Genomic DNA, 15,427 nt, shown 5'->3' on the forward strand with positions numbered 1-15,427 from the left:
GTCCTTTGTAGCTTCATTCCGAAGTTTAAGGCTTCCATGTGGGTAAACCTTGGTCACCAGATAAGGGCCAGTCCACTTAGACTTGAGTTTCCCAGGAAAAATCTTAAGCCTAGAGTTGTATAACAGCATTTGTTGCCCTGGCTCAAACTCCTTGAAATTTTCTTGTCATGCCATCTTTTAGCTCTCTCCTTATATATCTTAGCATTTTCATAAGCTTCCAATCTGAACTCATCCAACTCATTGAGTTGCAATAGCCTTTTCTCTCCTGCTGCTTGAGAATCAAGATTGAGTAGTTTAGTGGCCTAGAAAGCTTTATGTTCGATCTCCACAAGTAGGTGAGAGGATTTGCCATAAATCAGCTGGAAGGATGATTTCCCAATTGGGATTTTGAATGCAGTTCTATATGCCCATAAAGCATCGTCCAGCTTTCTTGCTCAGTCTTTCCTTGTGACCCCAACTGTCTTCTCCAAGATTCTCTTTAGCTCCCTGTTTGCCAATTCAGCCTGGCCATTAGTCTGAGGGTGGTACAGTGTGGCCACTTTGTGAATAAGTCCATATTTGTGGAGTAACTTTTCCATTTGTTTGTTACAAAAGTGGGTGCCACCATCACTAATAAGGCCTTTAGGCACCCCATATCTGGTGAAGATGTGTCTCTTAAGAAATTGAAGAACAATTGGTGCATCACAGGTAGTTGTTGCTATGGCTTCTATCCATTTGGAGACGTATTCCACTGCTACCAATATATATTTGAAGGAATATGATGGGGAAAATGCTCCCATGAAGTCTATGCCCCAAAGATCAAACAGTTCAACTTCTAGAATGAAATTTTGAGGCATTTCGTTCCTCCTTATTAATTCTCTAGCTCTTTGACATTCATTGCATTAGTGCACAAATTCTCTAGCATCTTTAAATATAGTTGGCCAATAAAATTCACTTTGAAGCACTTTAGCAGCTGTTCTTTCTGGTCCAAAGTGTCAACCATAAGCTGAACCATGACAGTGCCACAATATGTCTCTCATTTCATTTTCAGGAACACACCTTCTTATCATTCCATCTGGACATCTTTTGAACAAGAAGGGCTCATCCCACAAGAATTTCTTGACTTCATAAGCAACTTCTTCACTTGCTGCCTAGTGAACTCTTGGGGAATCCTTCTTCCAACCTTGTAGTTTATAATATCAGCAAACCAAGGTACTTGTTGGACTTGAAGAAGATGTTCATCTGGGAACTTCTCATTTACTGGTTGTGGTGTATCTTGGTTGATCTCTTGTGGTAATCTTGATAGATGGTATGCAACCTAGTTCTCACTTTCTTTCTTATCCCTCACTTCAATGTCAAATTGTTGTAGCAACAACACCCACCTAATAAGCCTTGGCTTGGAAACTTGTTTAGACATGAGATACTTGAGAGCAGCATGGTCAGTATATACTACAACTTTTGAACCAATCAAGTATTGTCTAAATTTATCAAATGCATATACAATTGCCAAGAGTTCTTTTTCTGTGGTGGTGTAATTTTTCTGTGCCTCATTTAACACCTTGCTTGCATAGTATATAACATGATGCAGCTTATCCTTTTTCTGTCCCAATACAACACCAATTGCAAAGTCACTTGCATCAAACATGAGTACAAAAGGCAATTCCCAATCTGGGAGTGTGATGATTGGTGCTGTAGCGAGTTTATTTTTTAAAGTTTCAAAGGCATGCTTACAGCTATCATCAAAGACAAAAGTATTGTCAACCACTAACAGGTTGCTTAGTGGTTTAGCTATTTTTGAAAAATCTTTGATGAATCTCCTATAAAAACAAGCATGCCCAAGAAAACTTCTCACTACTTTTACATTGACTGGTATAGAAAGCTTTTCTATGATCTCTATCTTGGCTTTGTCAACCTTTATACCCTTGCCTGAGACCTTATGCCCAAGAACAATACTTTCTGGTACCATGAAATGGCATTTTTCCCAATTCAAAACTAAATTTGTTTCTTGGCATCTTTTCAATACAAGGGTTAGATGATGCAGACAAATGTCAAAAGAGTTACCAAAGATAGAAAAATCATCCATAAAACCTCTAAAAATTTTTCTACCATGTCAAGGAATATGGAGAGCATACACCTTTGAAAGGTAGCAGGGGCATTGCACAGCCCAAAGGGCATTCTTCTGTAGGTGGAGACTCCAAATGGATAGGTAAATGATATAACTTTTTATTATTTTTCTATCACCGAAACTTTAATTTCAATTTACAAAATATCTAATTATAATAAAATCACTTAAATTAAATTATACAATTCTTTTTTATTTTTCAATTACTAAAATTATACAAAATATTCCATTATAATTAGATTACTTAAAAATATTAATTGATTCAAAATAAAACTATCTCTGAATCTATTTAATTGTTTCTAACAAAATAATTTCTAAAATTAAAAAATTTAAACTTAACAAGATAAAATCACAATTTATTTATATTTAGATTTTAAAAAATAAGGGATGTTACATTCTATCCAACTTACAAAAATTTTTGCCCTCGAAAATTGATCTAAGATGGAGAAAAGATTCATATTCGCATCCCTTTTGAATATTTTAAAGATACCAAGAAAATTATATCACAAACACAAAAGAAAATATATTAGGTGATGCAAAAGTTGATAAAAATAATTTGATGCAAACCAAATTTTAAAATCTAAAATTAAATAGGCACAATGTTCGTTCAGAACTCTTAATAAAGCATGATCACTTCCTCACGTCGCCTCAACACTCCACAACTCCTTATAACTTCGTATACTGACCAGATTCACTTTTCGTACACACAAATCATGTCCCTAAGAACTAGCGCATATAAGGAATACGAAATACAAGAAGAGAAAGACAAACGACATGAAAGGTTTATGTGAGAAATTGGAAGAATACTCAAGTTTGCAATTGCACAAGATGGTATTTCGCAAGGTTTTGAAGGAATACGTGAGATCGTCAACAAACAAGGATATATATAAGCAATGAAATGGAGCATAAAGGGAGTTAATTCAAAGCTTAGGAAGAAATTTTGAATCAAATAGTTTCAATATGAACATCATTAGGGAAAATAGTACAACAATTTTGAACAACTTCAAATTGAAATAGAGGGAATTAGTTTATCTCTTTCAAAAGAATATATATAAATCCAACATTTTTCAAAAGTACTAAAGTAAGTATAGATAATATGTTATACCGAATTAATTTCAAATCAAAACAAATCATGTGAGGTTTGTAAATTAAAGCTTGTTTGGCACTAAGGGCAAAATATTTTCTTTAAAAATCTTGGAGGATACTTAAGTACATAATTAGGTAAGGATAGCCATAGAATTATAATAAAGTTGGAAGAGAATCAGGTTCAATTCAAAAAATAAATTTTGAAATAAAATTTTCTATAAATCAATAAAAGATAAATGGTATATCACAAATAAACAAGATTAAACTATATAAAGAAGTTTTAGAGTTTATGTAAGAAAGTCTAGGCTGAATTAAAAACAATCCCATCAAAACTTAAGCAAGGGTTGTGGATGCAGTCAAGTAAGAAAAGATGTAAATTGAAATTTTTCTCAAAGAGAATCTAAAACAAGTACTCAAGAAGGAAATTACAAGAAATGGTTTGTTGCACCGAAATAAATCAGAGTTCAAAGCAAGGGGCATAGAGTTTGCAAGGTAAGGATAAATGTTTTAAAAGATTCAAACAACCACCAGATATAGAGTCAAGCAAGGACATGCACGAATGATAATACAAGATTAGCAAGAAAGAGATCAGAAACTAGAAATTCCAATACAATTAGTAGAGAAAGAGATAACACTAAGCACGAATAAAGAGCATATGTCGAAACGGAACTAATCTCTAGAACTTAGTTTCTAACATCCCCAAAACCTCGTGATTCACATTAACCTATCACTTCTATTTCGTCTATGATAACCCATTAGTATTTCCATATACATAAATCATTAGTATTAAGTTGGCCAAACTTGATACCGTGAGGTATACAATGGTAAACTAATAGCGTTAATCACTAGACAGTCATGCATATAAAACATAAACTCTTATCATCAGAACAAGTTAGAAAGCATGACAGACACTCAAAGTATGCAATGAAGCATAGTCTGCCCACTCCCAAGGCTCTATAGGAAGAACTGCTCTGATACCATATTGTAACATCCCTTCCAGCAAAATACCTTGCTTAAGTTAGGGTATTTCTACTAGAAAGAACGTTACGTGACCTTTTCTAATATTAACTACTTAGTTACTGAGCCTTTGTATCGATTTTGCGTTTCAGTTTTAAGAAAAATGCCAGAAAATTTTGTTTTTTTTTCATTAAAGACATGTATCAAGGATAAACATTGCAAATAATAATAACAATCACATAAGTATTATTAATAGTAATTCTTATACATAAGAAGTCATATAAACCCAGATACAACACCTATCCCTCTGTTAAAATAAAACCTCAAAGGACCAGAGCAAGGGGACTCTATGAAAGCAATTAAAACCATAAAGAAAGCCTACTAATCACTTGCAGCTTCATATTGCATCTTCAAACCTTTGTCACTAAAAGGATGGAAAATTTTGGGGGTGAGAACCAAACCACATGTTCTCAGTAGAGGTCGAGAATGCCGTGAAAGTAAAGAGTAAAGCGCAAATAGTTAATTTCATTCAGAGACATCTAAAAGAAAATTAACCTTCTTTAAAAGCATTAGTTAATTATTCAAAATCCTAGAACCATATTTTCTTTATAAAATTCTTAAAAGTTTCCTAAACTATATGAATGACCAACCTGTTCCAAGCATAGGTTCATTAAGTCTATGCTGAACCAGTTTGATTTTTCATACTTTACTAAACCATAACATAAAAGAAGTCACCTACGCGATATAAATGATCATCCTGCTCCAAACATAGGTTCATTAAGTCTATGCTGAACCAGTCAGATACTTTATACAGAACTAGACCTCAAACGTACCAGTCACGGCCTCAGGCCCAAACAAATCAATCAACATCCAATCACCACAATCCAAGCAATCAGTTACAAACACAGGTAATGAGGTTCAAATACAATCAAGAGCAATTACATCAAGTATAGCAATTAGCAGTTAAACAGAATTATTCACTTAGGCAAACCAATTACAATATACACACCTAAACAATGTCACATAGATGCATATGATGAATGTCTAGTCCTAGTGCAGGCCATGAGCTCATGTGTTGGTTAGCACCTGCTTTCCCGACATTTATCCGGTCACGAGTTCACGATTTCCCGGATACGATTTTCCGTTCAAATAAATGCGCATATAATTATTAGTAGCTCTATTGAGACAGCCTCTGCTTTCTCCTCGCAGGAAACATATACTCTTGGGAACGGAAAATTACTCTTGAGTTGCCTCAGGGCAACAAACAAATAAACAAACATCTCTTGGGTTGCATTAAGCAACAAACAAATAAATAATATCTCTTGGGTTGCATTAAGCAACAAATATATATATAGTATCTCTTGGGTTGCCGAAAGCAACAAACAAACATCTCTTGGGTTGCCGCAAGCAACAAACAAATAAACAAATATCTCTTGGGTTGCCTCAGGCAACAGATAATCATACAATAAGTACTTTACTGTTTCCTTTTTCTTTCTTAATTGCAAGTACGTAAGCGGGACAAGACCCACGCCCTTGCCAACAATCCCGTATACTAAATAATATTTTCTTAAAAGAATCATTGAAGTTATTATCATTAAATAAGCCTTAAATATTGATTTTGATTAAGTCCTTGTACTTTTATAAAAATTTGGACATAATCTCCTTTAAAAGTAGGACTTAGCCACCCTTACGAGTTCCTTCTTTCTCAACATTTCATCAGCCTCTTTCAGCAGTTGCCACAGTAATATATATTCTCAAAAACATTTGATAATAGTATAGAAAATCTATTTCTTAAATTCCATATCCAAAATAATTGCCAACACAATTTGGCAGCCTGAACTCCATTTTGTTTTTAAAATATTAAATGAATTCAGAATCACGTAAACTTTATATCCATGCGACCGTCTCGGATTAAGCTTTCTATTAAATCAAAAATCATAATTTTTTGCTGACTCTAATTTCGGGAATGTAAGCAAAATCGTGACTGCTCTGCAGTGTTTTAAAACCAGAAGACAGCAGTAGCATACAATATTCGAAATTTCATATAAAATCCAAATTAAATCCAACTACCTTCAAAATTAATATGGTTAAACATAACTTATCCAAATTTCTTTCTCAATTGGTTCCAGGGTCATACCATTTTAAATGAAGGAGTTACGTAGCTAGGAAGTTAGATAATTCTCTGCAGAATTCTGTTTTACAAATCATTGAACACAACCTCTTCCTAGTCCCATAACTCACTTATTAAAACATGGAAAATCCTAAAATTTAAATCATATGCTAAACATACTTAAATTTCACCTCTAATTGGTTGCATCTCAATATCTATCCAGGATCAAAAGTTATAAACTCCCAAAGTTACTAATTTAAGAAAACAGAATCTGGCTTTTTCTGCATAATGCATCATCCTTCAAAAATTCATATCTTTAAAACTAAAAGTCCAATTGTTCTGAAATTTTACGGCTTTAAAATAATAGAAATAAAGTTTTATTTAAAATTGATTCTATTTCAAAATTCAAACTGCAGAATTTCCAATAGAGGAATCAAGTTGCTGCTGTGTTAAACGTTCTGCAAAAAAACCAGATTTGACATCCATTATTCAAAAATTTACCATAAATCATAAACTTAATGAAAAAGTCTCAAATTCACCAGTCCAACTCTTTATATTCCCAAGCTTAATCCAGACTTAGTCCCACACAAATCCGATCATCATAGAATTAGTTATAGATTTTCAAAGTTTCTAATTTCATTTAAAGTAGTGCAGAAAATCAGATTCACGACTTAACTTTGAAAAATCATAACTAATGTTCCAGTTAATATGAAACCTTCAGAATTAAATCTAAATAATCACACTTAATATAATTTACTTAACATTTAAATTCTCATCATTTCAGTCACTATAGAGCCACTGATTCACTTTCATAGTTGCTATTTAATTTCAAGAGAACCTGATTTTCAGTAAACCATTTTGTATTCAAATCCAACCCTTCAATACCCCTCAAAACCAATTCCAAATCAACCACCAACCAAGTTCATTAACATTACAATATACCAAATAACAGCTCAACGACAACAAATCCAACATTACCCATTAAAATTCAGAAATTCTCAACAATTAGTCATCAAACAATTCTCAATCCACATAATCAATCAATATCACTAATCAACAATTCCAAATCACAATCTCAACCACAATTCAATATTCACATAATCAATCAATTACTCACAGCTATTAAATCTATTTGCAGTTATTCAATAAACCTTGTAGGCATTCTTAAATTGAAATCGATTAAACCCCCTACCTCGATGTCGCAATTGCATAATTTAACGTAACAATTCCCTTCCCTTTTAGTTTCATGGCAACAGCAGTGACTCTCACACAACTGGAACGGCAGAGGCAGTAACCAGAACAGCAGTATTATTAGTTATCACAGCAGTGATCGGGGTTGTAACCAAGCAAAGGATTCAAATTGGGTGGAAATTAAGAGCAATCATAGCCCTGGGAATCTCAAGACAAGGCACATACCATAATCAACTCAGAACAAGTATAGCAGTGACAATAAAATGTGTTAATAGACAATGATCAAGGAAAAGATCAATCCAGAATTAAAGTAGCATCGGACTCACCAATAGAAACTCTAACAGATTCATAATAGCATCAACGCCCGTATTCCAAATAATAGTAGTAGAGAAACAGGTGCAGCAAAGAGGCATGAACGACGGCGACGACTAGGATCCAAATTGACGATGGCGACAGCAATACAAAACAAGAACATACACTATTTTATTCAGAATGAAAATATAGTAGAGATAAAATCAGGAAGCAGAGCACGAGCAAGAGTGTTACAATTTCAAGAATGGAATTGGGAACGCAGGGGAAGCTGCTGTCGGGTGTATCAGTGACGCCTCCCTTCAAGCTCAATTATTATTGAACTGTGACGGCGAGCTCCCTTCAACGACAGCGCTAACGGCGGTGCGCGGCGTTGGCAGCGACGACTCAAACACGGCGACAAAGGCAGAGCTTCTTCTCGGTCAGCGGCTTGCGGCTCACAGTTTCCTCCCAACGTCGTTCTTCCTCTCCTCTTCGTGGTTCTGCTTCCGATGGTGGCGACATGTGTGACGGGCTCCACGGCTGCTCGGCGCAATCTCCTCTCTCTCCCTCATGAGTTCGTCCCTCTCTCTTTCTGCTGACGCTCTTGATGAGGACGGGCTCCAAGGTGGCAGCAGGAAACTCAAAGGCATTCGGTCTCCACAGCGACGATAGCGAGACGCCGGTGATGGCGAGCCAGATGGCAGCTGGACGACGATGTGGTGTAGCTCCCTCTCTTCCTCTCAGCTCTCTCAGACGCTCTCCTCTCCTCTCTTCTGTGTGTGTGTGTGTCTGCGTTTTAGGTGAAAGGGGGTAATGGGTTAGGGTTTGTGAATTAGTTTGGAGATTTTAGGATTTAGGATAAAAATGAAACATTTTATAAAGGAATAAAGATAAATATGAATAGATATTTTGATAAAATTGAAGAGTAGAGTTATCTTAAAATTAAATATACTCTATTAAAAATATATAGGAACATTATTTATCAACATATTGCTAAGTTCAATTAATTATTTCTAGTTTACATTATAAAATAAGCATATTAATCACATTTTTATAAAATGTAGTTTAAACTCTATTAATTATTCAAATTAAATGATATAACTTTTTATTATTTTTCTATCACCGAAACTTTAATTTCAATTTACAAAATATCTAATTATAATAAAATTACTTAAATTAAATTATACAATTCTTTTTTATTTTTCAATTACTAAAATTATACAAAATATTCCATTATAATTAGATTACTTAAAAATATTAATTGATTTAAAATAAAACTATCTCCGAATCTATTTAATTGTTTCTAACAAAATAATTTCTAAAATTACAAAATTTAAACTTAACAAGATAAAATCACAATTTATTTATATTTAGATTTTCAAAAATGCGGGATGTTACATTCTATCCAACTTACAAAAATTTTTGCCCTCGAAAATTGATCTAAGATGGAGAAAAGATTCATATTCATATCCCCTTTGAATATTTTAAAGATACCAAGAAAATTATATCACAAACACAAAAGAAAATATATTAGGTGATGCAAAAGTTGATAAAAATAATTTGATGCAAACCAAATTTTAAAATCTAAAATTAAATAGGCACAATGTTCGTTCAGAACTCTTAATAAAGCATGATCACTTCCTCTCGTCGCCTCAAAACTCCACAACTCCTTATAACTTCGTATACTGACCAGATTCACTTTCCGTACGCACAAATCGTGTCCCTAAGAACTAGCGCATATAAGGAATACGAAACATGAGCAGAGAAAGACAAACGGCACGAAAGGTTTATGCGAGAAATTGGAAGATTACTCAAGTTTGCAATTGCACAAGATGGTATTTCGCAAGGTTTTGAAGGAATACGTGAGATCGTCAACAAACAAGGATATATATAAGCAATGAAATGGAGCATAAAGGGAGTTAATTCAAAGCTTAGGAAGAAATTTTGAATCGAATAGTTTCAATATGAACATCATTAGGGAAAATAGTACAACAATTTTGAACAACTTCAAATTGAAATAGAGGGAATTAGTTTATCTCTTTCAAAAGAATATATATAAATCCAACATTTTCCAAAAGTACTAAAGTAAGTATAGATAATATGTTATACCGAATTATTTTCAAATAAAAACAAATCATGTGAGGTTTGTAAATTAAAGCTTGTTTGGCACTAAGGGCAAAATATTTTCTTTAAAAATCTTGGAGGATACTTAAGTACATAATTAGGTAAGGATAGCCATAGAATTATAATAAAGTTGGAAGAGAATCAGGTTCAATTCAAAAAATAAATTTTGAAATAAAATTTTCTATAAATCAATAAAAGATAAATGGTATATCACAAATAAACAAGATTAAACTATATAAAGAAGTTTTAGAGTTTATGTAAGAAAGTCTAGGCTGAATTAAAAACAATCCCATCAAAACTTAAGCAAGGGTTGTGGATGCAGTCAAGTAAGAAAAAATGTAAATTGAAATTTTTCTCGAAGAGAATCTGAAACAAGTACTCAAGAAGGAAATTACAAGAAATGGTATGTTGCACCGAAATAAATCAGAGTTCAAAGCAAGGGGCATAGAGTTTGCAAGGTAAGGATAAATGTTTCAAAAGATTCAAACAACAACTAGATATAGAGTCAAGCAAGGACATGCACGAATGATAATACAAGATTAGCAAGAAAGAGATCAGAAACTAGAAATTCCAATATAATTAGTAGAGAAAGAGATAACACTAAGCACGAATAAAGAGCATATGTCGAAATGGAACTAATCTCTAGAACTTAGTTTCTAACGTCCCCAAAACCTCGTGATTCGCATTAACATATCACTTCTATTTCGTCTATGATAACCCATTAGTATTTCCATATACATAAATTATTAGTATTAAGTTGGCCAAACTTGATACCGTGAGGTATGCAATGGTAAACTAATAGCGTTAATCACTAGACAATCATGCATATAAAACATAAACTCTTGTCATCAGAACAAGTTAGAAAGCATGACAGACACTCAGAGTATGCAATGAAGCATAGTCTGTCCACTCCCAAGGCTCTATAGGAAGAACTACTCTGATACCATATTGTAACATCCCTTCCAGCAAAATACCTTGCTTAAGTCAGGGTATTTCTACTAGAAAGAACGTTAGGTGACCATTTCTAGTATTAACTACTTAGTTACTGAGCCTTTGTATCGATTTTGCGTTTCAGTTTTAAGAAAAATGCCAGAAAATTTTGTTTGTTTTTTTTTTTCATTAAAGACATGTATCAAGGATAAACATTGCAAATAATAATAACAATCACATAAGTATTATTAATAGTAATTCTTATACATAAGAAGTCATATAAACCCAGATACAACACCTACCCCTCTGTTAAAATAAAACCTCAAAGGACCAGAGCGAGGGGACTCTATGAAAGCAATTAAAACCATAAAGAAAGCCTACTAATCGCTTGCAGCTTCATATTGCATCTTCAAACCTGTGTCACTGAAAGGATGGAGAATTTTGGGGGTGAGAACCAAACCACATGTTCTCAGTAGAGGTCGAGAATGCCGTGAAAGTAAAGAATAAATCGCAAATAGTTAATTTCATTCAGAGACATCTAAAAGAAAATTAACCTTCTTTAAAAGCATTAGTTAATTATTCAAAATCCTAGACCCATATTTTCTTTATAAAATTCTTAAAAGTTTCCTAAACTGTATGAATGACCAACCTGTTCTAAGCATAGGTTCATTAAGTCTATGTTGAACCAGTTTGATTTTTCATACTTTACTAGACCATAACATAAAAGAAGTTACCTTTGCGGTATAAATGATCATCCTGCTCCAAACATAGGTTCATTAAGTCTTTGCTGAACCAGTCAGATACTTTATATAGAACTAGACCTCAAACGTACCAGTCACGGCCTCAGGCCCAAACAACTCAATCAACATCCAATCACCACAATCCAAGCAATCAGTTACAAACACAGGTAATGAGGTTCAAACACAATCAAGAGCAATTACATCAAGTATAGCAATTAGCAGTTAAATAGAATTATTCACTTAGGCAAACCAATTACAATATACACACCTAAACAATGTCACATAGATGCATATGATGAATGTCTAGTCCTAGTACAGGCCATGAGCTCATGTGTCGGTTAGCACCTGCCTTCCCTACATTTATCCGGTCACGAGTTCACGATTTCTCGGATACGATTTTCCGTTCAAATAAATACGCATATAATTATTAACAATAAGTACTTTATTCTTTCCTTTTTCTTTCTTAATTGCAAGTATGCAAGCGGGACAAGACCCACGCCCTTGCCAACAATCCCGTATACCAAATAATATTTTCTTAAAAGAATCATTGAAGTTATTATCATTAAATAAGTCTTAAATATTGATTTTGATTAAGTCCTTGTACTTTTATAAAAATTTGGACATAATCTCCTTTAAAAATAGGACTTAGCCACCCTTACGAGTTCCTTCTTTCTCAACATTTCATCAGCCTCTTTCAGCAGTTGCCACAGTAATATATATTCTCAAAAATATTTGATAATAGTATAGAAAATCTATTTCTTAAATTCCATATCCAAAATAATTGCAAACACAACTTGGTAGCATGATCGCCATTTTGTTTTTAAAATATTAAATGAATTCGGAATCACGTAAACTTTATATCCATGCGACCGTCTCGGATTAAGCTTTCTATTAAATCAAAAATCATAATTTTTCGCTGACTCTAGCTTCGGGAATGTAAGCAAAATCGTGACTGCTCTGCAGTATTTTAAAACCAGAAGACAGCAGCAGCATACAACATTCGAAATTTCATATAAAATCCAAATTAAATCCAACTACCTTCAAAATTAATATGGTTAAACATAACTTATTCAAATTGCTTTCTCAATTGGTTCCAGGGTCATACCATTTTTAATGAAGGAGTTACGTAGCTAGGAAGTTAGATAATTCTCTGCAGAATTCTGTTTTACAAATCATTGAACACAACCTCTTCCTAGTCCAATAACTTACTTATTAGAACATGAAAAATCCTAAAATTTAAATCACATATGATAAACATACTTAAATTTCACCTCCAATTGGTTGCATCTCAATATCTATCCAGGATCAAAAGTTATAAACTCCCAAAGTTACTAATTTAAGAAAACAGAATCTGGCTTTTTCTGCATAATGCATCATCCTTCAAAAATTCATATCTTTAAAACTAAAAGTCCAATTGTTCTGAAATTTTACGGCATTAAAATAATAGAAATAAAGTTTTATTTAAAATTTGTTCAATTTCAAAATTCAAACTGCAGAATTTCCAATAGAGGAATCAAGTTGCTGCTGTGTTAAACGTTCTGTAGAAAAACCAGATTTGACATCCATAATTCAAAAATTTACCATAAATCATAAACTTAATGAAAAAGTCTCAAATTCACCAGTCCAACTTCCTATATTGCTTAATCCAGACTTAGTCCCACGCAAATTCGATCATCATAGAATTAGTTATAGATTTTCAAAGTTTCTAATTTCATTTAAAGTAGTGCAGAAAATCAGATTCACGACTTAACTTTGAAAAATCATAACTAATGTTCCAGTTAATATGAAACCTTCAAAATTAAATCTCAACTGTAACACCCTAACTACCAAAGCTCGCACTTCCGGCTGCGCGACTATGATAGTTCGGTCATTACGACGACACTTATATTAATTAATACTAAAATATGAGCCTGTTTAAAACTTTAAACCGCAATACCGCTCCCAAAGATACTTTCGTTCGATAACGTACATCCATAAATACCATTCAATTTACAACAACTCAAAAAGAGTACATCCATATATATACATAAATATATATAAATAATATTACAAACATTAACCAATACAATTCCTATCCCTCTTACAGAATATATATCATCACACAAATGCATATGATGCATGCCTGTCCCTAGTGGCTGATGATATCATCTGTCGGTTATAGAGCCAACCCGACAAGTCCCGGTAGCTAACCATTGGACTGTCCCTCTGTCGTGCATCCCCAACTCGAGTTATACTCATCATAAACTTGATCATAATCATGATCCATATCCATCACCCTCACTGGTGAATATTTATCCATCACCATCACTAGTGAATATTTATGGGGGCGAGCTCATCCGGGACTTTCACAGTGCCCGGCCACACTTACGACATAGGGTCAACGGAGTATCAAGTCTCAACCTGGAGCACGTGGTGGCTAGCCACTGCTACTACCCAGGGAAACTCGTATCTCAGATAGTGGAAGTGCAACATTCACATTTATCAATGATTCAGCATAAACATGCATTCAATCTCATCCATGGATCAACATCCATCTCAGCCATCCGGCTCACGGTTCAGTCCAGAACCAGCAAATATTCATATCATACACAGCCATTCCGACTCACGGTTCAATCCAGAACCAACCAATATTTATAATCATACATAGCCATTTCGGCTCACAACAAAACAGCACTTCCACATTCAACATCATAAATTCATAAAATCGGCATTTAAGCCATAAATCACTTTTTCCCAAATCATTTCACCTGAAATAGAGTTTCAACTCTTTTTAGCCTTGACTTTGAAGATCTCATTTTCAAATCATCTCAGGCTCATAAGCCAAATTTACTCAAAGTGAGTTTCTTTTTTTTAAGCAAAGCCACTTTCGACATTCTATTTCCAAAACTTCCAAAACCATGGAAAGTTAAAGATTCTTTTTGGGAACATTCAAAATCACCCATCCAACAATGGGATTTTATAACAAAAGTTTCTTGCCAGAGTCCCAAGTCTTTAGGGAAGGTCAACTTATATAAATTCCTTAAAATTCATTGAAACTTTTAAAATCATAGATTCCCGGTTCAAGTAAATAAAACTAAATTTATTATGAAACTGAACCATACAAAATCACAAGTTCCAACCCGGTCCAAAAATCAACTCGTTTGAAAAGGAACCGGTTCATTTGAATCAAACCACTTTCAGGTTTCTTTTTGGAACCCATTTTTCTAACTCTTCCAAAATGCCTCAAACTTGATTACTCAATCAAAAGTCTAAATTCCTTTAAAATCACTAAAAGCTCCTTTTTATATTGAAATCAATATTAGAGCATCATTCTTTCCTTCAGTGATTCAAACGGTAAACATAGTTCAGTTCTAAATAAACCGAACTCAACGTATAAGGTTCATCAAATAAATTAAGCTGGAAAGCATAATTATCCTCTTAATAAATCAAATAATACAATTTCTCAAATCCAAATCTTTTAAATAACCTTTCAAACAAGACTTAGATTTTATAGAAATTTCGGCAGCACCTCCCCTAAAACTTGGACTTTTGCCACCCGGTTCGGGTCCCAACTAAACCGTTTCTCATTCCTTTTCAACAGCTCAAAACCAGAAATCAATTCAAAACAAGCTAAATCCAACAGTCGCCTCAATGGCATACCTCAAGGAAACCATTTCAAAAATCAACTCAATATCAACCGATTTAACTCATTTCCAAATCTTTAAAGAATCGGTTCACTAACAAATCATTTATCAAAACCAAATCAATTAAAGCAACCCAAGCTGAATTTCAAGAGTATTCTATCTTTCACATCATCAAAATAATCGACTCAATTCAAACCAATCCTCAACGGATTAAACTCATTTCAAATATTTAAAGAATCAACTTCAAACATTACATTTCACAAAGCCGCACAAC

General features: G+C 33.6%; 1 long non-coding RNA gene across 1 annotated transcript; it reads right to left on the reverse strand.

Moving 5' to 3' along the window:
- Window positions 4,344-7,863, reverse strand: LOC107641935. The gene is made up of 3 exons (XR_002347921.1): window positions 7,772-7,863; window positions 7,447-7,643; window positions 4,344-4,568 (listed from the first exon to the last, which is right to left on the reverse strand). It is a non-coding gene; the product is annotated as an uncharacterized LOC107641935 (long non-coding RNA).

The sequence above is a fragment of the Arachis ipaensis genome, chromosome B05, assembly GCF_000816755.2.
Source record: "Arachis ipaensis cultivar K30076 chromosome B05, Araip1.1, whole genome shotgun sequence".
Classification (NCBI taxonomy): Eukaryota; Viridiplantae; Streptophyta; class Magnoliopsida; order Fabales; family Fabaceae; genus Arachis; species Arachis ipaensis.